The sequence below is a fragment of the Suncus etruscus genome, chromosome 2, assembly GCF_024139225.1.
Source record: "Suncus etruscus isolate mSunEtr1 chromosome 2, mSunEtr1.pri.cur, whole genome shotgun sequence".
NCBI lineage: Eukaryota > Metazoa > Chordata > Mammalia > Eulipotyphla > Soricidae > Suncus > Suncus etruscus.
The window spans coordinates 75,362,818-75,387,659 of NC_064849.1; the positions used below are offsets into that span (position 1 = coordinate 75,362,818).

At 30.5% G+C, this 24,842-nt stretch overlaps 1 pseudogene; it reads right to left on the reverse strand.

Annotated features, from left to right (window-relative positions):
- Positions 1–12,985: 12,985 nt before the first annotated feature.
- On the reverse strand, positions 12,986–13,104 carry LOC126002875 (uncharacterized; annotated as a pseudogene).
- Between the last annotated feature and the right edge of the window lie 11,738 nt (positions 13,105–24,842).

A 24,842-nucleotide genomic window follows, 5' to 3' on the forward strand; every position in this document is an offset into this window, starting at 1 on the left:
TCTAATTTATGTATTTGAAGCAATGTTTTATAAGAATATTTATATTTATTATATATTATTATATATTTATTATATAGATGAATAATTTACCAGGAGACCAAATTAAGAAGGCAATTCTATTTAAAGTTGAACTAAATTCAACAATGGAGATCTTTTACCTCCATTATACCACTCTAGAAAAATCATCTGAAAAGACATTTAACACTCAAAGATGAAATAACAATGCATGTAAAAAGATCTGGAGAGTTAGTGAACTAATTTTTATGTTCATTTTACCAACAGCAATATGCATATTTAATGTAGTCCCAATTAAAGTTCTAAAAACAATTGAAAATAAATGGAAAGAAAGATTCCTTTCATTTTTATTTGTTGTCATGACCAGGGGGTCATACCCATTTGCATGAGACACTTATTCATTTGTTTTTAGCATTTACCAGGGTTCGTGCAGTTGGATTAACTAATGCATAGATAATTGTAGTTTGTGCACACACTTGCTTGGCATATTTCAGAGATCAGAGATCACACACTATTTTTTATATTTTGCCTAGGATCCCAAATAGAACTGTGAGCTAAAACCCTAAAACTTCAGAGATGATTTTTAATTAAATAGAGACAAAAACATAATAAGTTTTATATAGAATTATAAAAAGACCTTGATAAAAAGAAAAGTGAAGTCTCATATTACTGGTTTTCAACCTATGCTGCAAGGCAAAAATAAATAAAATTTTGTGCTTTTGGAATAAAAATAGACATGTTGATCAATGCAATAGCATGAAAAAAATTAACAAACCCACAAATTTATCAATATTTAATTTATGACTACTGATCTAAGATTATGCAATGGAAAAAGAAAACTTCGCAGCAAACAGTGTTGGTAAAATTAGGCAAGACAGCCACAGATTAACTACCTCTTGCTCTCAATAAAAAATACAAACTTAAGATGGATAAAAATACAAGAATGAGAGATTTGAATCCTTGAACTAGCAAAATGACATAGGTTAACAATTGCATGCAGTTACCATTAAAGTTATTCTGTGATGCTCTTTCTCAATAGAAAAGGAAATGAAAATGAAGATAAACAATTTTTACCACTTGAAATTGAAAATAGAAAGACAGTATTAACATAATTCTTGAGAAAATAAAAGGTAAAAGAAGTTTGTGCATCTTTAAGAAGATAACAAGAAAGAATTATACAAAAATTGTAAGCAGAAAAAAGTAAAATGAACTCCAATTTTATTTAAGATAGACTACTGTTATGAAAATTTTGCCATAAAGGATCTATGGTTAAAGGAAAAAAATTTAAAAGTACTGGGACTGAGAAATGACACAGGAATTAAGATTTGCTAATTATATAGTCATAGTTGTTTCTGACCAAAAAATAAAATTTGGATAAAATTAATTGAAAGAAAATAATTGATATATATATATATATATATATATATATATATATATATATATATCCTCTCTCTTGCTTCACTTTGGGATCTGAATAGAATAAGTGCACACATAAAGCAGAAATAAACAAGGGGAAATTCATTTATCAGCAACAATTTTCCAGAATAATCTTAGTTTCCATTTCCTCTGTTCACTGGGGTACTAATTATACTCAGATTGCCATTAGAAATCTGTCAGATAGCTCTCTTAAGCAATTTTTGAAGCCTTATTACAGATCTCATTGACCATCCAAGTATAGCCAATGCATACAACAGAAGCATTCTGTTCCCTTTTTTAATGCCTCTGTATAACTTTGTTTCTTTTTTCTAACTTTACTCCCAGCACCTATATTTTTAAGAAAGTTTCATAAACATATTTTGAGATTTGGATCTATATTTTTATTCGAGAAAACTCAAAATATGTTTGCTATAGAACTGTCCAGAATGAAAACCGAATACCTTTCAGAAGTGTAGCAATAAGACATATGAATCTAAATACTGCACATACCATAAAAACTTTATGTTCTCAGGTCATTATTTCACTATATTCCAGAGTTTACTAGTTCTTTGCTTCCTTGCAAAAGGCTCTCCCATGAATTTTCTATATGTATAGTGCATAATGCATTTACTCTTGTATGGTTCAAAAGCACATTTCTATCAACTGAAGACACTGTCTTACCTATCACCTAGTGTCCTACAATCTCATAGAGTAACAAAAGCTGCCTGGCTATGATTCATTTTCTTTCTAACAGCACAACAGTGACAAATACATGACTCTACAGTTAGACTTCATCAGAAAGTGCTGCAGTTTGCTTGTTTCTGAAAAAATATATAGCTAAATGTTTGACAGTCTAATTAACAATATAAAGCAAAACAACAAAAAAAATAATTAGAAACGAGAAGCATAGCATACAGAGTGTTACAGAAATGATTGAATTTGCACAAAATATTGCAAGGTGTAATCTATGCTGTAAATCTTAAAATCTAGTTTATTTTAAAAACTAATAGCAGTTTCTCAAAACAATAGTAAAGACTTCAAATTACCTATGATGTGTGGTGTTGTTTGTGTGAATTACATGCCAAATGAATATTTACTGAATAGTTCAGATTCATTTGGTAAATGCTGTTCCCTATTCTAGAATTCTTAAAACCTTGAATATATTTACATATAACTGAATGACATATTTATCTTTATACATAGATACATGAGGATATACATATAATTTCTTATACTATACTTACATTGTGAAATTCTAAATTAAGACTTAGAAAATGAATCTAGCATATAATTAAATCCCACTCAAAAATTCAGAGGATTAATTTTAGGAAAAAATATATTCAAACTATCAGTTAAATAAGTTATAAATTTTATTCAAATTATTTTTGTGGGGATTAGTTTATATCTATAAAAATAATAAGGTATATGCAATTACATGATTTTGATTTTATTTTATGTTTTTTGTTTGTTTGGAGACTATGTCTGATGGTATTCAACTATGCTCTTGGCTATGTGATCAGGAATCATTCTTGGAATATGTAATGTTAGGGATAGACACCATATTATATGATGCAATACAAGATTCCCACCTAGTACACTATCACTGTTGCTCCCAAAATTCCAATTTTCAACAATCTGTCAAGTGACTATTAAAGATATATTTTCACAATCAATTAAATTAAATTTTTTATTTATTCTTCCTTTGTTTCTACCATTCTATCTTTATTTTCATTGATCCTTTTGTCTACTCTCCTATCTTTAATTTTGTCATCGTCTTTATTAATAAAATTTTTGAGTGTTGTTTTTTTTTTACTAATGCAGTTCCACTTAGGAGAACAAGTATTTTCTAAGTCTCACTTCTAGAAGGAGTAGACATTAAATTTAATTTTGATTAAAGTGGTAAGGTAGCACATAAAATTTTTTATCCCATTTAACATTTCGTTTAATTTAAAACATTTTCTTTTATATGCTAATGCTTTTAATCTAGGTATTTCCACTTAGATCACAGTACATAGGGCATATATATTTAAATTCAAAATAAAAGTTTATTCAACTTAAACCATGTTATTAAATCTGTGCTAAAACTTAGAGTGTTTTTATACAAAAATACAATTTTTTGTTTATTTTTGGGCCATACCCGGTGGATGCTCAAAGGTTACTCTTGGATATGCGCTCAGAAATCACTGCGGGCTTTGGGGACCATATGGGATGCCAAGGAATCAAACAGTTGTCCATCCTATGTTAGCACCCACAAGGCAAATGCCCTACCACTTGCGTCATTGCTCCGGCCCTTACAAATACAATTTAGTTTATTTATTAAACTAATAGTTGAGGGAATCAATGAAACTTTAAATTATATTAGACATAGAAGGCATAAATTGTAACTCAGAAAAAGAGAGAAAAATTAAAATAGAAGTAGTTTTGTTTAATCTTAAGATCTAGAAAAAATGCAAGTATATTATTACACCATTAAAAATAACAACTTAATATGGAGTCGGACTGTGACTCAGAGTGGTAAGGCATCTGCCTTGTACATGCGAGCCTAGAACAGACCCTGGTTCTATCTCCCAGCATCTCATATGGTCCCCTAAGCCAGGAGTGATTTCTGAGCACATAGCCAGGATTAACCCTTGAGCATCAGTGGGTGTGGTCCAAACAAACAAACAATAAAAATCAACTATTTTATAAAAAGAACAATTTACATAGAATACTGCACAAAACTCATTCAACAGAAATAAATATGACAGTATAGCAACATGTTATAATAAAATACAATAATTAATATTTAATACTCGGTGCAATTAATATTTATTTAATTAAAAAGTAAAATTTTTCTGATTTTTAAAATAATAATATACAATTTATATTAGTTCTGATACTTTATATTTAAAGGCATATTTAAATAAATAATTACTTTGACTATCTTTTTAGGGTATGAACTCAAATACTATCATTGTTTCAATAGTTGAATTATATAAATGAAAATATAATATTTTTCAAATGACTGTTAATTCAAGTCCAGTGAATTTTTATAGTCTCATTAACCAATAGGAGAAAATATTCATTTTTTAACTTATTACTTCTTATTTTACTTTCAATTTATAAAAAAATCACAGATTTTTACCTAAGTGAAAATTGAAAAACCAACTAGTGACTAATGATTATAATCCCTGTTAAGAATTTAAAATGAAATAGATAAAAATAGGAAATTAACTAATCACAATATAGATATTTGACAAACATTTAAGTTTGTTTTGTGTATATGTCATGTATGGTGTATAAATTGAAAAATATTGTAAAACATTACCTATGAATTATATAATAGTGTTTAGAATATTGAAACTATTAATGAAACTGTATATTTTAAATTGATGATAGAAGTATACAATTTCCAAAGTACTCTAAAACAAAACAGATTTTTTTTAATCTATTGACATAAAAAAGTTTGTTATAACAGATGTATATCATATTTGGGCACATATATACAATGTGAATTATAGGACCTTTGTAATGCAATTTGAGATTTTAAAAAATATTTGAACTGTTTTCTATTTGTTTCCTACTCAAATTAAAAAAATAAAATTAAAAGCAAACGTGTAAATCAACCTAAGATATTTCAATGACATTGGAATAGTATTGAGCTAATTCTCTTATAAGATACTTTTATTTACAAAAGACTGAATCAAGCTCCCATTATAAGTCAAACTTAAAACAGATGCATGGGAACTTAAGTTTGATATTTTAAGGTACAACTAAATTTGAAAATAAATAAAAGCATATTAACTAAAATTTAAGGGATTTCCTAACAAAAATTAAAATATATATAAACATATATATGCATTAACAACAGAAATGAAAGAAAAAGAAATACTCAAAATATCTGATCTGAAATTTTAACACAATTTAATATGGAAATGTTGAAATAAAGAATATGATTCTGTGGAAGAACTTTGCACCACTTCTATCCTCTATGGATATACTATTCCAATATTTAAGATATGCTACTGGAGAAGAGTTGAATTGGTCAAAGACTTTAATTTGAAATTCAAGAAAATTTTTGATAATTTTAATTTAAGTAATTAATATATAAGGTTGCATTGAGAAATTTTTAAAAATAAAAAATAACAATGGGGCTTGAAAGCATAATACGGGAATTTAAGAATCTCTCTTTATTTGCTACTGACTCAGGCCTAAATATTGTTAACCTATATCGTTTGCTGAAACACAACAGTAGTAATAAGTGACCAAAGTTTGTTGTAGTACAAACAGAAAAACAAAAACAAAAACAAAACTGTAAAATTATGAACAAATAAATTGGAAACAAATCTATTTATTCTGAAATTTTTTGATTCACCAAAATTGTATTTACATTTGTAACTTATTTATGGATACCATTTATGTGTTAAGGTACACAGATAATTCTGTTTTATTTTATTAAATATGTGATTATATGTTCATCTATTATACACAAGTTAGCTGTATAACAATTGTCAAGTAAAATTATTTTGTAGAATCAAAAATAGAATTGAGCAAAAGCATTATAATCATTATTCTCCAATCATACATAACTTAACATTTATTGATGAACTCTTCATTTTGTGTTTGGGCAATAAATTAAAGGATTCAACTCTATTTGCATATTCAACATATAAGTTTTACTCAGGCAACACTCTAACATTGAATCCTTACTATCCTAATTCCATATGGTTTATTTCTAATTTTAATAATATTCATGAATTCCTATATTTTCTTTGATAATATGGTGTTTTTTTCTAATGCAAGATTTGCATTCATAGTTGCAATGTGCTGAATCTATAGTACGGATATTATTTTAAATATAATGTATAGTTGGGGATCATTAACAGTAGCATTTTTTAAGCTTACATCTTAACAGTCTTCATGCGAAGAAAAAGATAATTTTCTCTAGAGAGTAAAGGAAGATATTTTTAATTTTTATATAGTTCAGGGTAATTTAGGAAATCTCAGGTTCTTAGGTGCATCCACCCAAGAGTCTTCAGCACATCAATAATAATTCTAAAATGTTCTTTTTTGACACTCTAACCTTAGCAATCAAACCCTATCAAGTTTGTGTATTTAGTTTTCATTCCAGTTCTGCCATCTGGATGCAATTTTCTTCACAGTCTATGATTCAGATGCAGAAGATAAGGGTTTATTTACTTTAAAGGAGTTCTGGATTTAAATGTTTCTGCTGAGTTGATAATTGGTTACCTCAAATTTGTCATTATATTTTTTTAAGGCTAAGGCAACTAACAGAAATTACAATTTTCATCACTTTAGCACTAACATCCTTGATTTACTCAGAGAGTAAAATGAATCAACCGTTGTACCTTAGTCATCTGCATAGTCTTTCAGGCCTCCACTGATGAGATTTTATCTACTTTTCCTGTGCAGCATGTCAAGGATTACTAATCCTCAATTTAACAAGCATGATTTCCTTGCATCTTTTTTCCTTTTAGGATACATTTTGTTAATTTGGATTTCCTCAAAAAAATTGAGCTTCAGAAAAAAAAAATGAGCTTCATATACAAACTCATTTTATAATGGGCTATGAATACATAGATGAGAGTTTGTGAAACAGAGGAAGGAGGTTGAATACAGAAGAGACAGAAAACAAAAACACCACATGTTAATATAATGGTTATAGATGATGAATGGTTGATTTTCTAGGTACCTTGCTGTAACATGACACCAAGCTATCAACCCAAACAAAGGTGTTCCCTTAACTTCCTCATTCCTAAACCTCTTTTTTTTTATGTAAAAGCCCATTGGATAGGTACTTTTGTTTTACTCTTGACCTTCTCCCTCCTGTTGAATAGGTGCTGGTATAATAAAATAGTCAGTTTTGGCAGGGCCCTGGATACAACACGAGAAGAAGCCAAGGGAAGCCAGTGACTCCTTGACTTTCTGACTGATTTAGCATATTATTTGTTTGCTGCTACCTTGCATCTTCAGACAAAGCTGCGTGGGGTTAGAAACATAGTGCCTGGGGTGATCTCATAACTCATGGATTTTTATTTTGGAAAATTGAAAGCATATGCCTCTAATTTTTGCCATTAATGCCATTAATGTTTGTTGATTGATGCACTTAACCATGGACTCTACTCACAAGTCTTAATGGATCAGCATGCAGGCACCTAAGATTATTCCTTCCCATGTCAGAAGGGTTATCAGCCAAAGAAAACAAGCAATTCTCTAACATGACCTCAATCTAGCCATTGGCTAGTGCTGGTTCTTTGCCATTGTCTCATGAGAATAGTACACTATGGTTTCACATATTTTCATGTTAACATCTATATTAGGTTTAGGTAAGCTCACTACTTCCTATTCATATTGTCTGTAGCCTAATACTATGGTGATGGCTGCTTTTGTCAATATGTTTATTTGGCATTATCCTTTGACCTCTGCCTTTCATTTGCTACTTCAAGAACCAATTCCCCACATCCCTCTCACAGTCTTAGTGTTGCATGTTTAGCCCTTTTCTACACTGAAAAGTCACTTGCTAACTCATCTTAACTCTTAACATAACTCATCTTAACATAACTCATTTTCTCAAATCTGATTATGCATGATTGGCTAGTTCTTATCTTCATTTGCTGTTGTTTATTGGAATCTATTCAGATATGTTCTTGTCTCCATGGTGCAAAAAAAATTACAGGAACAGAAGAATTGAAGAAAAGGTCTTTGTCAGTAAAGAATCTCATGTAATGGCACTTGCTAACTAGCACTGGAAATAAAGAAAATGAGGTGTTTTCATTTAGTCTGGTAGTATTAAGGTATTGAATTAGTCTATATATTTATGTTTTAGAAACTCATATATGAGATAAAGGCATGTAAAGTTAAACAATATATGATGAATTACATAATCTCAATACATTGTAAATTAAGCAAAAGAAAAACATATTTTTAAGGCCTGGTAATAAAGACCATGCTGAATCATAGCTAAAGAAGAGCATATGGGGTTTTTTTTGACCTGAGCAAAGCCAGAATAATTTACTTTCCTAATTTTATATAGGGTTGTTTACCAGTACACTCCCCATCTTTGAAAAACCCATGTATTCTATTGATCTCATTCTCTCATTTTTATCCTCTCTTACCCTGTAATCAGAATTTTCTATGAAAAATTACCTATTGGGGGGCAGGAGTTATAGAACAGATGTTGGATGTGTGCAGTGATGCTCTGTTTTGAAATTTGGGTTTCTGTTTTTGTTTTGTTTTGTTTTGTTTTTGAGGGGAAAGGACTAAATGGAGGATGGCGAGGAGATTAAAGATTTTCTTGTAACATATTTTAATTGAGTAAATTCATTCCATGGATACAATATTCAAAATTGTCAATTTTTAGTCTAGGTCTCTTATACTATTTTATGTTGATTATTACCTTTTAGACTCAATAGTGGAACTTTTGTCATTTAATACTATACCACATACATAGCTTTTTGAGTTCTACCATATCTAGAGGACTCATGTTTTCGCACTCAATTCATTTTTAGTTATTTAACTAAAATTTAACATTAAAAACTCTTATATTCACTCACAAAGACAACTAAAACTAAATTAAACTTGAACATAACTATTTCATTATACTTTCACGAATCTGTTTGATATAGTGTTAGAAACTGGATCTTCTGAGGCTGGAGAGACAGCATAGAATAGTGCGTTTGCGTTGCACACAGAAGGACTGTGGTTCAAATCCCGGCATCCCATATAGTACCCCGAGCCTGCCAGGAGGCATTCTGAGCATAGAGCTGGGAATAAACCTTGAACGTTGCTGGGTATGACCCAAAAACCAAAAACCAAAAACCAAAAAAAAAAAAAAAAAAAAGAAACTGGGTATTCTACTGTGGCTAATTTACTTTCATGAGAATACTTTTTATGGGCGGTTACACCCGGTGATGCTCAGGGGTTACTAACTCCTGCTATTCACTCAAAAATTGCTCCTGTCTTGGGGGACCATATAGGATGCCTGGGATCTAAACCAGATTCATCCTGAGTCAGCCGTGTACAAGACAAACACCCTACAGCTGCACTATCACGCGGGCCCCAGGAATACTTAATATTAAAGCTTAAAATGTCCAAAATTTAGTGTGGAAAAGAACAGCAAAGGTACAAACTAATAGGAGAAATAAGTAGAGATTGAAGGAAAATAACCAGGGCTAGTGTCAAGGACCTCAAATACATCAATTATGCAGAGAAATGTAAATGACTATATATGTTATATATATTTTATATACATATATAATATGAAAAATACAAACCAAAGGCACTGCAAGCATGAGTTCCAAACTACAGTAACCAAATGTAAAGGAGTCATGCTGGGGATGAGAAGCACTTTGGGATCACTAGTAAAAGATGTTGAAACTGGTGATAGAATTGGTACTGGAAAAATAAACAGATTAAAATTTATCTATGACTATCTTTGTAAATCAAAGTGCTTTAATAAAAATTTATAAAAGGCTTAAAATCACATCAAAAATACAATATTATCTTTGTATAGTAAAAGCATAGAAACTAATTATTCTCTATGAAATTAATAATTAATTGGGTTATTTAACTTTAACATTTAAAATAGTTACCAACAAGCTTTCATTGGATCATGTTAATTATTAATTGAAAATTTGTTGAAACATCAATAAATAATTTGAATATTTGATAAATAGATGCAATGTTGTTCTAATTTTTGGAAGAGAGGGATAAATACCATACATTCTTATTCCATATGGAAAATAGATATAAAAATTAAAATTTTATTCACTCATAATAAATCAATCTGATGTGATAAAAATTACATATAAAATTACATATACCCATAATCTGTACTTATTATTGCAACCCAATTTTACTAAATCTAATCTTTATATGGAAACATGCATATATAATCTAAAATATGTAAATTAAATCTTAATATCAGGTTTCTACTTATTCTAAAATGAATTATTTTAAGTTTTTTATTTTTTAGGGATTTGTATAATAAGTATCTATACAAAGATTAGACTATTTAACAATTGTTTTTCAAATTACAGTAAACCAATAAATAAAATATTACTGATATAAAAATAAATTATTCCATTTATTTTTGTGACACTGCTAATTTGTTTGTCTATATTTATTTTCTACCCATACCTATATTAACAATAAATCTGGAGTATGACACCTAAACTTTAATTGGAAGTTTATAATTAAAATAAAATCAATTATGTATTATATTAAACATATAAATTTTTTTAGGCTGTTTTATTCTTGTCCCTAAATATTTTAAATATTTTAAGACACATAGAAGTGATGCAAATAAAAGTACATTTATTTTTTTACATTAATTTTTTTTATTTTGTTTAACCATTGTTTTGTGAACAACATAGTATAAATTAATCAACCACAAATTAGAAGAAAACACACCTTCAAAGTCACAGCCTGATAAGATTTATCTTATATGTAAGACTTTCTCAAGAGGAAATCTATCAACTATCTCTTTAATTCTAATTCTTTTATGAAAGATCTTCAGTAATTATAGAACTCTTGACATGGCATTTATGTTGCCATTCACCATGATGGATGTACATTAATCAAGCTGACAATTCCAAAACATATAAATTGTATTTTTACGTGGCTTTGTTTTAGTGATTTCTTCTATAACAAGGTACAACATCATACAAATATTTGTCTTGAAAATATTTATGTCATGAATAAAGCCAAGTAATTTGTCTTTCAATCATAATATTAATTTGATATAGAAGATATGAATTTTAATGCAAATGAAAAACTTATATCATAATTAAACTTTTTACTATGATGCAAAAAAGGACAAAATATTTAACAAATACAAAGATACTTATACATTTTTCTTTATAAGATAAAAAATAGTCTTTTTAATTAATTTACTATAGAAAATGAAAGTCTTTTATCATGTCAAATTTCTACTATAGTGTTGTTAGTAATAGGTGTCATACTTTATGTACATTACTATAATGTCTTTTTTCTTATTGCTCGTTGAATACAGATTTATAAAAAAAATCACTGCATATTTAAACAATGTGAGATATTAAGTTTTTGAAAATTTATGGAAATTGCAAATATAATATAAAATCACAACTATATTCTGACTTTCCAGTATTGTTTTCTATTCTAAATATAACATCCAGCATCAAAAAAATATATTTTACAACTTACCATTTTCATTCTTTTCCTATGTATATTCTATTTATATATTGATTATGCTTGGATATTCAGAATTAACTCGAAATTACACTGTTCAATCTTGCAGTGTAAATATATCATTTCTTCCATGTATATGCTGATGATAATAAATGACTTCCTTTTGGGGGGAATATAAATTATAGATATCAGTTTAAATTTGAACAGAGCTTGAACTAAACACAGCAAGATTATGAAGCATCAAAATATAAAATGTAATGTTCAAAGTTCTACAGCAAAAATTGATGAATTCAGAGCTTCATCTTCATTTTTGTTATTATAAGATATTTTCTTTGCCTTTTCAATTTCCATTAATTTACTGTCTAAATAGCATTTACTTAGCTTTAAGTTCCATTTTGTCTATTCATCTATTTTTACTCTAATTGCAGATTTATTTCTCATCATATAACATTCTTCATTGTACCAATTTATTTTATTGCTACTCTGTGATAATTTTCTTTTTTATAACCCATTAGAATACTCTTAGTGCCAAAAAATTTTATTTTCTCAGTAACTATTAAAAGAGTTTATTTATATAAGTAAAAAAGCATTCATGTTTTCTTTCCTTTTGGGGAGTAGAGGACCAGGCCCGGCTTGGGCTTAGGACTTCTGGTTTTGTTCTCAAGTGTGAATCCTGGAAGGGCGAGCAGGAACTTTGGAGGGAGGAGCAGAACAAACATATGTAGAGTCAGAGATAAAACCAAGGTTGATCACATGAAAGGCAAGTGTGCAATCAATCACTCTAGCCCCTGCTGAATTTTTCTTTAAAAAAATAAAATGGCGCAAGCGATAATGTGTCTGCTTTGCTTGCGCTAGCCTAGGATGGACCGAGGTTGATCCGGTGTCCCAAATGGTCCCCCAAACAAGGAGCAATTTCTCAGTGCATAGCCAGTAGTAACCCCTGAAAATCACCGGGCTTACCCCCCAAAAAATAATAATAATAAAGCATCAGTAGACCAATTAGTGTAGGACTAAATAATTTTAAATGATACACTCTTAAAAATTCATAATGCTATAGGTATAATATAAATATACTAAACATATTAAATATGGTAAAATTTTAGGATTATTAGACCATAAAAATGTAGTTTTATGATGTCTAATTCTCCTAAGAAGAGAAACTTTATATTTTATGAACCGTTTTGAGGTAAAGTTAGAGTCACAAGAATTCTCTGAAAAGAGAGAAATATTTACTAGAAGTTAAAATTTACATTAAAATACAAATATCCATTCATTCTCCAAGATCACTGTCTTCAAGAAATTGTTTAGTCAGCAACCTAATATCTTCTTCCAGTTACATACATACAATTTAGAGATATCCTTATATTTGTCTTTTTTGTTTTCTTTAAGCCTACAGCATCCAGTATTACCAGGCAGTCTCCAATCCAAGTACTAACCAGGCCTGACCCTGCTTAGCTTCCAAGATCAGACGAGATTGGGCGCATTCAGGGTGGTATGGCTGTAGACTATGTTTGGCTATTTTTTAAGGATTTGAACAAATAAACTAGGTAGTGGTTTGTTAACTTTAAAATCATATATTTGTTATAGATTTGATTTGAAGGAAACTATTTTACACTATTACTTTTAGCTAATTTACTGTCAACCATTTATATTATTTATTTATTTAATTAAAAATGAGTTAGGCATAGACAGGAGTGATCAGGTCTTTTTCTGTCTTTGTACTGGCTGGTCTAGGGTGAACACTTGGGGTGCAAGGAAATTGAGCCCAGGTCAGTAGTGTGAGCAACAAGCACCCTGCTGATTTTGCTTTGGCATTCTGGCTGATCATTTTCAAAGCTATTGAGGGGCTGGACCTAATCAATTAAAATAGAAACAATGTATGTCTAGAAAATGAAAATAATTTAAAAGCTTAATATGTCACCTTAAGTATATTTTAGACATAGACATAGGTTTAAAAATGAAGTTGATATAAAGTCGAGATCATAATATCAAAACCACTAGGGTGCTTCTCTTTCCAGATATTATTTTGTTGTTAAAATTGTTTTTAATTTTATAATATAATTCTAACGACAGAATAAGTTCAGTTTCCTGATTAGTCTTAAATTGAATCCTGAAATGCTATTGGCACTTTAATTAAATTTTCTGAATAGTATTACAATGTTTATAATCTTTCCTCAAGAATTGCATAATAAACCAGTTATACTTGCAAGCACTGCATACTTTAGAAATGAAAGTCTTACGTAGTTGAAGAAGTATACCTGGTGATGCTATCTTTGAGATTAATTCCATCAAATTGCTTAGATTGCTAATTCCATCAAATTAAATTTATTTTTCTATTGAAATATTTTCTATATAAAATATTTTATTTATCTAATGCATATAGCTGTAAATTTAGGGGCTAAATTTTAATAGAGATTCATATGTATATAATTTTATAAGTATACAAATAGTCACATATATAAAAACAACAGATGGTATTGTTTATATTGTCATGTTTATTTAAAATCTTTTTTGGATCATTGAGTCCACTTTACTTACATATTTATTATTTATTTTAGTTATAAAGATGTATATATTTTGTTTGTCTGCTTGTTTGTTGGGGGTGCCACACCGGATATTGCTCAAAGCATATGCCAAGGACCACTCAGAGATCATGTGAGGTGCTTGTTATGGAGTTGGGTTTACTCTCTACAGCAGGGGTCTCAAACTCGTGGCCCGCAGGCCGTTTGCAGCCCTCCTTACAACATTTTGTGGCCTGTGGCTGGCCTTCAAATATCAATATTCGCTATTATTTTCTTACTGAATAATCGCAATAAAAATAGCATTAGTAAGAAAAAAAATCACATTAAACATTTGCATACCCCGAGCAGTTTCATTTGGGGCATGCAAAACTTTAATGCGATTTTTTGCGATGTTTTTCTTACTAATGCGATTTTTTATTGCGGATATTCAGTAAGTGAATAATCAAAATAATTTGCGCCTAGCGCAGGCATCATTTCCTCTGCTCCTGCCCGCTGTCCCTTTTACTATCAGAGGCCTAAGGGAGAGAAGGGATAGAAGTTTATTACAGAATGAGATTTTGTCATGACTTCATCAAAACCTGTAGTGAAGAGAAAGATTAATGATGAGCACAGACTATTTCAGGAAAAGTGGGAGATGCAGTATTTCTTTGTTGCGCACAGGGGCATCCCCACATGTCTTGTTTGCTCAGAGAAAGTTACAGTGCAAAAGGAATACAACTTGAAATGCCATTATTCAACTAAACATGCTAAGTAATGTGCAAAATATCAAGGAAATGAGAGAGACAAGTGGGTTGCCAGTCTTAAAGCATGTCTAATGAGGCAACAAGATTTCTTCAAGAAAGCAACCAAAGAGAATGTTGCATCAGTCAAAGCTAGTTACAAGGTTAGTGAGATGATTGCTAAGGCAGGGAAACCATTCATAGAAGGAGAGTTTGTTGGAAAATGCATGTTACAGGCTGCAAGTATTATCTGTCCAGAAAAGAAAGGTCAGTTTAGAAAATCAGCCTTTCTGCCAACACTGTGGCAGAGCACATTTCTGACATGTCAAGAGACATTTATCATCAACTGTGTGAGAAAGTCAAATGTTTTGATGCATATTCAGTTGCTCTTGAAGAGGGCACAGATATAATAGACATTGTGCAGCTCACAAATTATGTCTGTGGTGTTGATTGCAATTTTAAATTGACAGAGGAGCTGCTCACAATATTCCAATGCATGGCCAGACCACTGCTAATGAGATATTTTGGCATCTGAGTGATGCCATTGAGAATGCCATGGAAAAGGTTGTTGGAATAATAATCTATTGAGCGCCATTGATGACAGGGAGGAAAAATGGACTGGTGGCACTTATTCAAAAAAAACTTGAAGAGGAGGGAGTAAAGAAGGCCATTGCTCTTCACTGCATTATCCATCAGCAGGCCCTTTGCAGTAAATGCCTGCCATGTGACAATGTGATGTCTGTTGTTTTTAAATGCATCAACCAAATCAGATCCAGGGGATTAAAGCACAGGAGGTTTCGTGGTTTTTTTCAAGGAAATGGAGTCAGAATATGGAGATATGCTCTATTTCACCGATATGCTCTATTTCACATTGGCTCAGCAAGGGAAATGTCCTGAGAAGATTTTTTGAGTTGAGAGAAGTGAAAGCCTTCATGGAGAAGAATGGGAATGCTGTTTCTGAGTTGAGTGATCACAAATGGCTCATGGACTTAGCTTTTCTTGTTGACATCACATATAAACTGAATATACTAAACAAGATGCCAGAAGGCCGGGGGCAGCTTATCAGTGCTGCCTATGACAAGGTGAGAGCATTCTCTACAAAACTTGTGTTATGGAAATCCCAGCTGTCTCAGACAAACCTTTGTCATTTCCCAGCATGCAAGGACCTTGTGGATGCAGGCATACCATTCAGTGGTGAGAAATATGTTGATGCCATTTTTAAGTTAGAGAAGGAATTTGATCACAGATTTGCAGACTTTAAAAAGCACAGAGCCACTTTCCAAATTTTTGTGAACCCCTTTTCCTTTGAAGTGAAAGATGCCCCTCCTGTGCTTCAAATGGAGCTCATTGACCTGCAATGAAACTCTGATCTCAAAGCCAAGTTCAGGGAGATTAGTGGAAAAGCAGGCATGCATGGGCATTTTTTGAGAGAATTGCCCCACAGCTTCCCTGAGATTTCCCAAATGTTCAAGCGCACCATGTGCCTTTTTGGGAGCACATATTTGTGTGAAAAGTTATTCTCCACATTGAACTTTAATAAGTCAAAGTACAGGTCTAGACTTAATGATTATCATCTTCAAGCCATACTGAGAGTCTCAACTGCTTCCTCTCTAAAGCCAAATGTGGTTCTGATTTGTGAGAAGTGTTGTCAAATCTCTGGCAGCAAGGAATAGGCAAAAGATGCCATGTTCAGAAGAACTGTTCATGATCTTCACTCAATGTTCTACGCATGTTCAGAAGAAATAATTAAAACTGTTAATAATGCCATTTGAGGACTTTTTTTGTGAAATACCTTATGTGGCCCTGCCTCACCCGGACTTTGCCTCTTGCAGCCCCCAGGTAAATTGAGTTTGAGAACCTTGTTCTACAGCCAGCAACTAGTTTAGCCTCTTGCATTGCACTCTTGTACACCACACCTGCCAGAAATAAGCCTTGGCAATAGTGGGGTGTGACCCAAAAAACAAAATTTCAATTAATTATTGATTTAATTAACTAAAAATTTAGGCTTGCCTTCTCAAGCTCCTGTTCTACTTTGAGCATGTTTTCCTATCTTTCTCTCCCTTCTTGTCTTTCTAAGTAAATTCTATTCAATACCAACTTTCTTGCTTACACAAAAAATTATAGGAAATCTATATTATCTGTACATAGATACATATATATATATATATATACATATATATATATATATATATATATATATATAAAATCACTCGGTGTAAGAAGTCTAAAAATAGATTAGGTCAGTTCTAGTAGTAACTAATGTACTTTTATTGAATGGGCATTAAAAAATTTCCAGAGCAAAGTAACAAAAAATCAGTTTGCTTAGGATAATATGTATTGTCTACAGTTCTGGACCTAGAAGCTGAAAATAAGTTGTTCGTGGGACTCTGGTCTTCTTAAAATTAGAAAGACTCTCTCTTTGTCCCTTGCAGGTCTGGTTGCCCAAGATAGTCCATGGCTTAGAGCAGCATTTTTTTTTTATCTTTGCCTCCAGCTTCACATGCATTTTCCAGGTGTCTCTTCACATTTTATTCCCTCAATGTGAGTCTCTCTGTGTTCAAATTTTCTATTTTGTCCAGGGCACTTGCCATATCAGGTAGGAACATATTAATAAACTTATTTTAACTAGCATATCTCTGGAAAATTTCTATTTTAAAATGGGTCACATTCTAAGGAACTGAGAGTAAGTTTTTTTTTTTTAATCATTATTGAGGAATACAATTAACTCTACTACTTACTAGAAAGTGTGCAGTAAAGTCTTTTTCTTTCTATATTTATTTCATATAACTGACCCTGGCTAGTTAAGCAAGTTTACTGAAGCTAAAGCTAGTGATGGAGTTATTGGATTTGTTAAGAAAATGAGACATACATGCTCAATGTTTGTTTAATAAGTTTTCCATTATTACAAGGCATAGTCCTGGAATTCTAAAAGCAATGAATAAGTATTGCAGTATTTCACACATTTCAAGAACTCACTCACATAACTCTATAGCTAAAAAAATGTTCTGTATTTTAGTACGTTAATAATATATGAATTCTGTAAATGTATTCACTGTTACTAACAAATGCAAATAATCATGCATATTTTAATATTAGAAGTAGTTATCTAAATTTTTTAATTTATATGTTGTGTGGGCTAGATTTTTATTCATTTATTTTATGGTTTTTGGGCCACACTCAGCAGTACTTAGTGGTTACTCCTGTCTCTGTGCTCAGAAATCACTGTTAGCAAGCTTGAGTGACCGTATAGAATACTGAGGATCAAATCAAATAGTTGAAAAATTATCTAGTGTCTATAATGCCAAAGTCTCACTTAAATTTATATTTATTCATTATTTTTATATCTGTGTATCTAGATTTACAAAAATAGCTTATGCTTTAATTTTAAAAGAATATAACTATTGCATCAATTTTATACTTACTAATTGCATGTGTTTACTTTTCTAACAACACATTTGTGTTATTTTAATTATTTAAGTTATTCATGTCTTATTATTTCTGTAAAAATAGAGTTTAGAAAAAGTATGTTGATGAAGCCCGAGAGATAGCACAACAGTAGGGTGTTTGTTTTAAATGCGGTCTACCCAGGCCTACCCAGGATGGACCTTGGTTCGATTCCCAGGGTTCCATTTTTGGGGGTGTAGCCAATACAAAACAAAACAAATAAAAGTATGCTGATCCCTGTGTATTGATAAGAGACATATGTTAATTGAAATATTATTAATAGAAAAATATCTTAGCAGCCTAATATGCCTTGTTTTCAATCCTTACAATTAAATTTGCACAAAATGCTGTAAACATATAACATGTTATTAAATACAATTTAATATTTAGTTTTAAAACTTATTTTTATTTTATTGTTACATTAAATTTTATATATAATATGATACAAGCAAAATTTACAAATAAAGCTTAAGTTTGTCTAGTAAATGTAACATTAATTATTTGAGATCATAAAATTATTTAGGTTTTTGTTGTTTTCTATTTGAACTTGCTAAGAACTCACTCCTAGCAGAGAACAAACTCAGGTCATCTGTAAGTTATGTAAGTACCTTACCCACTAGACTGTAGTTTTATCTCTGATTCAAGTTGAAAGACAAAGAAATACAACTAAGTAAACTTGAAATAATAAGAAACTTTTAATAGAAAATAGAATTAGAAAAGAATTTTAATATAAATAGAAACTGTCAATAGAAAAGGATAAAGGGAAATGTGTCTTGTTACGTGGAGGTTAGTGGTTAAAATGTGTCATTCATAATATTATTTAACACAAAATACAAGAGATAAAATGCTTTGAAGCAGAATGAAGATGAAAAGAAGCTAGATCATCTGAACAGTAAAAAAGTTCTGAATAAGAAATCATAAATTAAAATGAAAATTAAATGAAAAACAAACATTTTCACATACTTCACAGTTTTTTGCAATGAGCTCAGTTCATAAGCAACTCAGCATTCAAATTCAGCTTTTTCGTTTTTGTTTGTCCATTCCTCCTTGGCACATTTCACACACTCAGTTTTCTTCATCAGTGAAGCAGCTCCATTTAAACTTATTTTTAATCAATAAGCTCTTGGGTATCATGATTTTTCTTATTTTGATTTACTACTTCTTTACATTTGAAAAACAAATCTACATGTGAGTCTAAGACATTTGTTTATGGATTATTTTTCCACTGAAGTAATCAAATATATTTTTAGTTCTTTAGTTTTGTAACTTAGCTTCTAAATAATGACTGATACAAAGTAGTTTATCCTAAACTACTTAGCTTAAGTGATTCTCATTGCATCTTCTTATGTATTTTCATTTGATTGTATAATTTTGTATATAATTATTTCATTTTTTTAGCCACAGCTTTCTTAGTTCTGTTAATATGACTTCAAAACATTACATACCATAGTTTTTTTCTTCCCATGTCCAATTTTATTAAATTTATGATTGGCAAATAAAAGTATAGATATTTAGAGAATCTACTTACAGTGTGACATATCATGACAAACATGTTAACATTGGTAATACTTCATCCTCACAATGTTGACTCTACTGTATGTGTGGCAAGAACAGAACTAAATTTTGTGAATCACAATATAATATCATACAAAATTAATAATAGTCAATCACATAATATTTTTCATAATAGAAAAATAAATTTAAGTTCCATATTGCCTGAACCAACTTTTCATGCTATCTTGATTGATTTGATAATAGCATATACAACAGCTGAGAGATGATATCACAGAGTAGTCTTGATTTGCATTTACATAATTATCAGTGGTTTTGACCACATTTTCATGATCTTTTGACTATTTTTGCATCTTTGTGTAGAAAATGTTTATTAAATTCCTCTGATTATTAAGCACATTTTCAGGTACATGAAAAATATGTCTGTTGGTAGGCCTGTTACCTGGACACCGTCTAACAAAGTTTCTGTCAAACCTACAGGTGGATAAGATGCCTCTGAATACTTAGTTAAGCTTGATTGCAGCCAGCTAATAGGGATATGTGCAGATTGGAGTTGTGTTTACTGACACAAATGTCTAAAGATCAGTTAAATAACAGAAAGAGCAAGTAATAGAAGGGATGATTTCCTCTGACTCCCTGAGCTGGTGTTTGGATTACTTCAAGGACCAAAATATAATGATAATACAGATTCTAGGTCACATTAGAATCTGCATTTAATTGGATAATCACTGGACCTACTATCTAGAGTATCTATAGATTTTACTAATCCGTGATCCTTTTGGCGCCAGTGGGTCTGGTGGCATACCAAATCCAAGCAATTTGGAGCTAAGTGTATTGGGTCATATACTACCTTGGTTGCAAAGACCTTGTTAACAAACGTCTAATCTGAAATGCAGATTAGTTTTTCAAACAGCTTTTTCCGATTTTGAATTAACCCAGGTTTTTTTCCTATCAACATAATGCTCAAACTCTCACCAAGGCTGTTTTGCCAATAAAGGACTGTCATATCAATGTTAAGGAATTATCTAGTATCATTTCTTAGAGACATTAATCCCAAGGCAATGCTATTTTATGTATTCCATATATGTAGTTTATTTTGAAGGCCTAATCATTGCATATTGCTTCACACCAAATAAAGAAAATATTAAAAAATAAGATTTTTGAATACTTACTGTTTTCAGAGATTCTCACCTGTTTCTTTTAATATGGGAAAACTCATTACTCACTTTTTACATTGAGTAATCCATTGTTTAGACTGAATGAACATGTCTAAACACATTTGTTATTAAACTCAAATGGCTTATAAGTTTCATCTCATTTTATATTAATTTACATCTAGATTGTTAGGTCTTTGAAAACTTAGGGAACAAACTATTCTCATGAGTAACCCATCATTTGCAATGTAATTACACATACAACTGTATTGTTGGAACATGTTTGTTCTGTGTCATAATCAAGGAGAAATAGAAAATTGTAAATTTATCATCAAATTTTATATATAAATATGTTTAGGTTATATTTATATATGTACTTCTAGATATAAACTATACTATTAAAATGAGAAACAACTATTATGTATTAATGACAATTTTTTTGTAAGAACAAAAATCACAAATAGGTACTCTTTTATTATGAAATTGTTAACACTACACTTTCAAAATACAAAATACTCAAAAATATTAGTATTTACATTTTATAAAACCCTGTAGCAAGAGGCTGGGATAATATTTTAAGAGGACAGGACATTTGTCTTGCTCGAAGCTGACTAGGGTTCAATCCCCAGCGTCCATATGATAGTCCCCTGAGAAACTGCCATGAGTGATTCCTGAGCACATGACAATTTTATTCAGAATTTAATAGTGTAATATTACAATATACATGAATAATAGTCATATCGTGTAGAAAATAAATTTAAATAAATATAAAAACAATAAAGCAAATATATATACTCAAGGAAGCAACATAAATGTTTTTAGTTATACTCAGTTAACATTTTAACTTCAAATTGAAATGAAACATTAAATTAAATTATTACATTATTATTAGAAATAATTTACAAAATAAAATAATGCCATGAAAAACCCAGTAAAATATCTAAAGATTGTAGAGTGACAGCATTCTGTTCATTGGTTGTCTGAACATATTCAGTGATGCTGTACTTCATATGAGTTTAATGTATTTGATGGTCACAAATTTTAAGCATATCACATTGAAGCAATTAGGCAAGGTGCTAGAATTATGAAGCCCAGATGTGTGGCCTTCTGGTGATGAAATTTAAATCAAAAATATATTTGAAAGCAGGAATACGTATTATAACAATTGTCTTTGCAACATACCTTGGGGTGATTTCCACATATGCTCAAAATTAGCATATATGAGTATCATAATTGTTAAACTGTTTTTAAGTCCAAAATAAGTTTAGAATAACATAAATTAAGGTAAATTATGTGGATAAAATATATGGATAAAACTATGTAAATTATATGAATATAATATATCATAAAAATTTCATTTGAAGAAGAAAAAATGATATTTAGATTGTAGTAATTAATAAACAGTACTAAGATGTAGGAAAAATTGAGCATGCTTATATAAATTATTAAAATACAAGATATTATTATACAAAATTATTAAAATACATACCTAATGGTATATTTATAATACATATATTCTTGAAACAACAACTGTCATTTGTTTTTTGGCTTCTGAATGACATTGAAATCAAAATTCCATGTTTATTAATTTGGCAAATCCAGCCAGAAAAGCAATTTGCTTTTTTTCGGCCAATCCTGGATCATAAATCCTGCAAGAAATTCCCTCATCAACAGGGAATTCACTTCTAGAACCATCCTTTCCTGCTTGATCCTAGTTGCTCCTTAACACCATTTTAGATAAATTAGAGGACAATTGGCCAATAGATAATAATCTGTATGTGACCATTTCTGTTTATGTGTCTGGGTAAAGTTGACTTATGGTATATGTACACCAAAAGTATTCCCTCCTCTCCAACAATACTCATTGCAATGTAGACTTGGAATAATTTTTGTATGAAAAATGTTCTTTTGTCTATGTCTGTAAATCAAATAATTTATGTATGAATACCTAAATGCTATTGCCTAGAATGAAAACCAGATAAAAGGGAAATTTAGACCTAAGACACTCTTCTTCACCTTGTAAGAAATCTGGAGGTCTGAAGTCAGATTACAGTACAACTTTGTTAAGTGTTCCTACCTGGTTTAATTAGCTTGCAGGACAGGATAACCCATTGCTAAAGCAAAGAGCAATCTGCAACCTAGTAATTTTAGAGATCCTAAGTTTCCATTACTTTTAAAAGTTTGAGTTTTCAGAATGTCTGATGCCATTATTATCCCTCGAGTAAAGCTTGTTGGCTGCTTAATTTATGTATTATGGATTATTAGTGTTACATGATGGTTGATGTAATGTTGGGTTTAAATAGTTCTTTTCATCTTCATCTTTTAGTTTATCTAGGCATTATCTCTTCAGTTGTTAACAAAGTAAATCAAAAAACAACAAATATGTACAGTTATTCTTGGCTCCAAGAACTTGAAGACGTAGAAAAAAACTATGACTATGCTGCTTTTTTTCCTGTTGTAACTGTGAATGACATTTGGATATCTTGTATAAGCAAAGAATTTTTATTGGTTTGTAGGCTATCTTTATTTTATATTGACAAGTTACTATTGAGAATTTCTAAACTGGTTATTGGACCTATCAAATTATATTGAAGAATTATAAAATTATATTTAAGATGCATTTATATTGATTTGGAGTAAGCATTTTATTTTTATCAGACTAATTTAAGCAGGCTTTTCAGTTGCTAATTCCAACTCAAATGTGTAAAAATGAATAGATTAACCTACAATAACCCTGATAATTATGCAAAAACACTAAGATTTGAAACAGTCAGCTGGAATATATCAACTGACACAAAGACAGATGATATAGTTAAATAGGAGTGTATGTTTTCTATGTGTAAGGCCTGAACATGATTTTAGTACCACAATATAAGAAAAACAGAAACCAAACAACAATAATAACAAAACTCTAAGACTCTGCGTGTAATCACAGCCCCTAGAAACCAAAGAATAAGTAGATACATAAGTAATCTTTTTAAAATAGAAAATATAGTATAGATAAATAGCATGGAGACCTTTCTAAAGTGTATTATTTAGTGGAACATAAACAAATGCAATAAAAAATTTAGTAAGTAATACAATGTGGGACATAGTTATCTTTAGCATACAAAATATAAACAGTGTTAGTAACACAAACAAAACTACTCCTATTAAAAAACTATTAATATTTTATACTGAAAAATCTAATTTCTTTCATGATAGTTCCAATTTTCAACAAAATTAATAGTACATCAACTATGTAATAGCCTAAATACTTAATATATAAATCTGGGGCCAGAGAGATAGCATGGAGGTAAGGTGTTTGCCTTTCATGGAGAAGGTCATCGGTTCAAATCTTAGTATCCCATATGGTCCCCTGAGCCTGCCAGGGGCGATTTCTGAGCCTACAGTCAGGAGTAACCCCTGAGTGCTGCTGGGTGTGACCCCAAACCCCCCAAAAATTTTAAAAAATTTTTATAAATCAAATTGTTTGTTTACTCTTTAAAATTGCTTTAGGATTTTGATGTATGGGGGCCATGATAGTGATTTTCAATGGTTACTACTCGCTATGCTGGCCACTGTTGAAGGACCATACAGTATGCCACTGATTGATTAAACCCGCTTTTTTATATTTTTAGTAACTTTGTTAATTACATATAACTTTTACAAATGAATTCTTTATTTAGAAATTGATTATTTTGTGCTAAATGTTTAAAGTAGTTCATGAGTCATCAAAGAGATAGTACAAGTAGAGAACTTGACTTTCACATAGATGACCTGAGTTTGATCATATCTGTATCATATCATATCTGGTTGTTGTTGGATCCTGTCAGGAGTTATGTCTGAGCACAAAGCCCCTGAGTACCATCATGAATGACCGCAAAACAAAACAAAGTGTTCTCTAGTAGTTT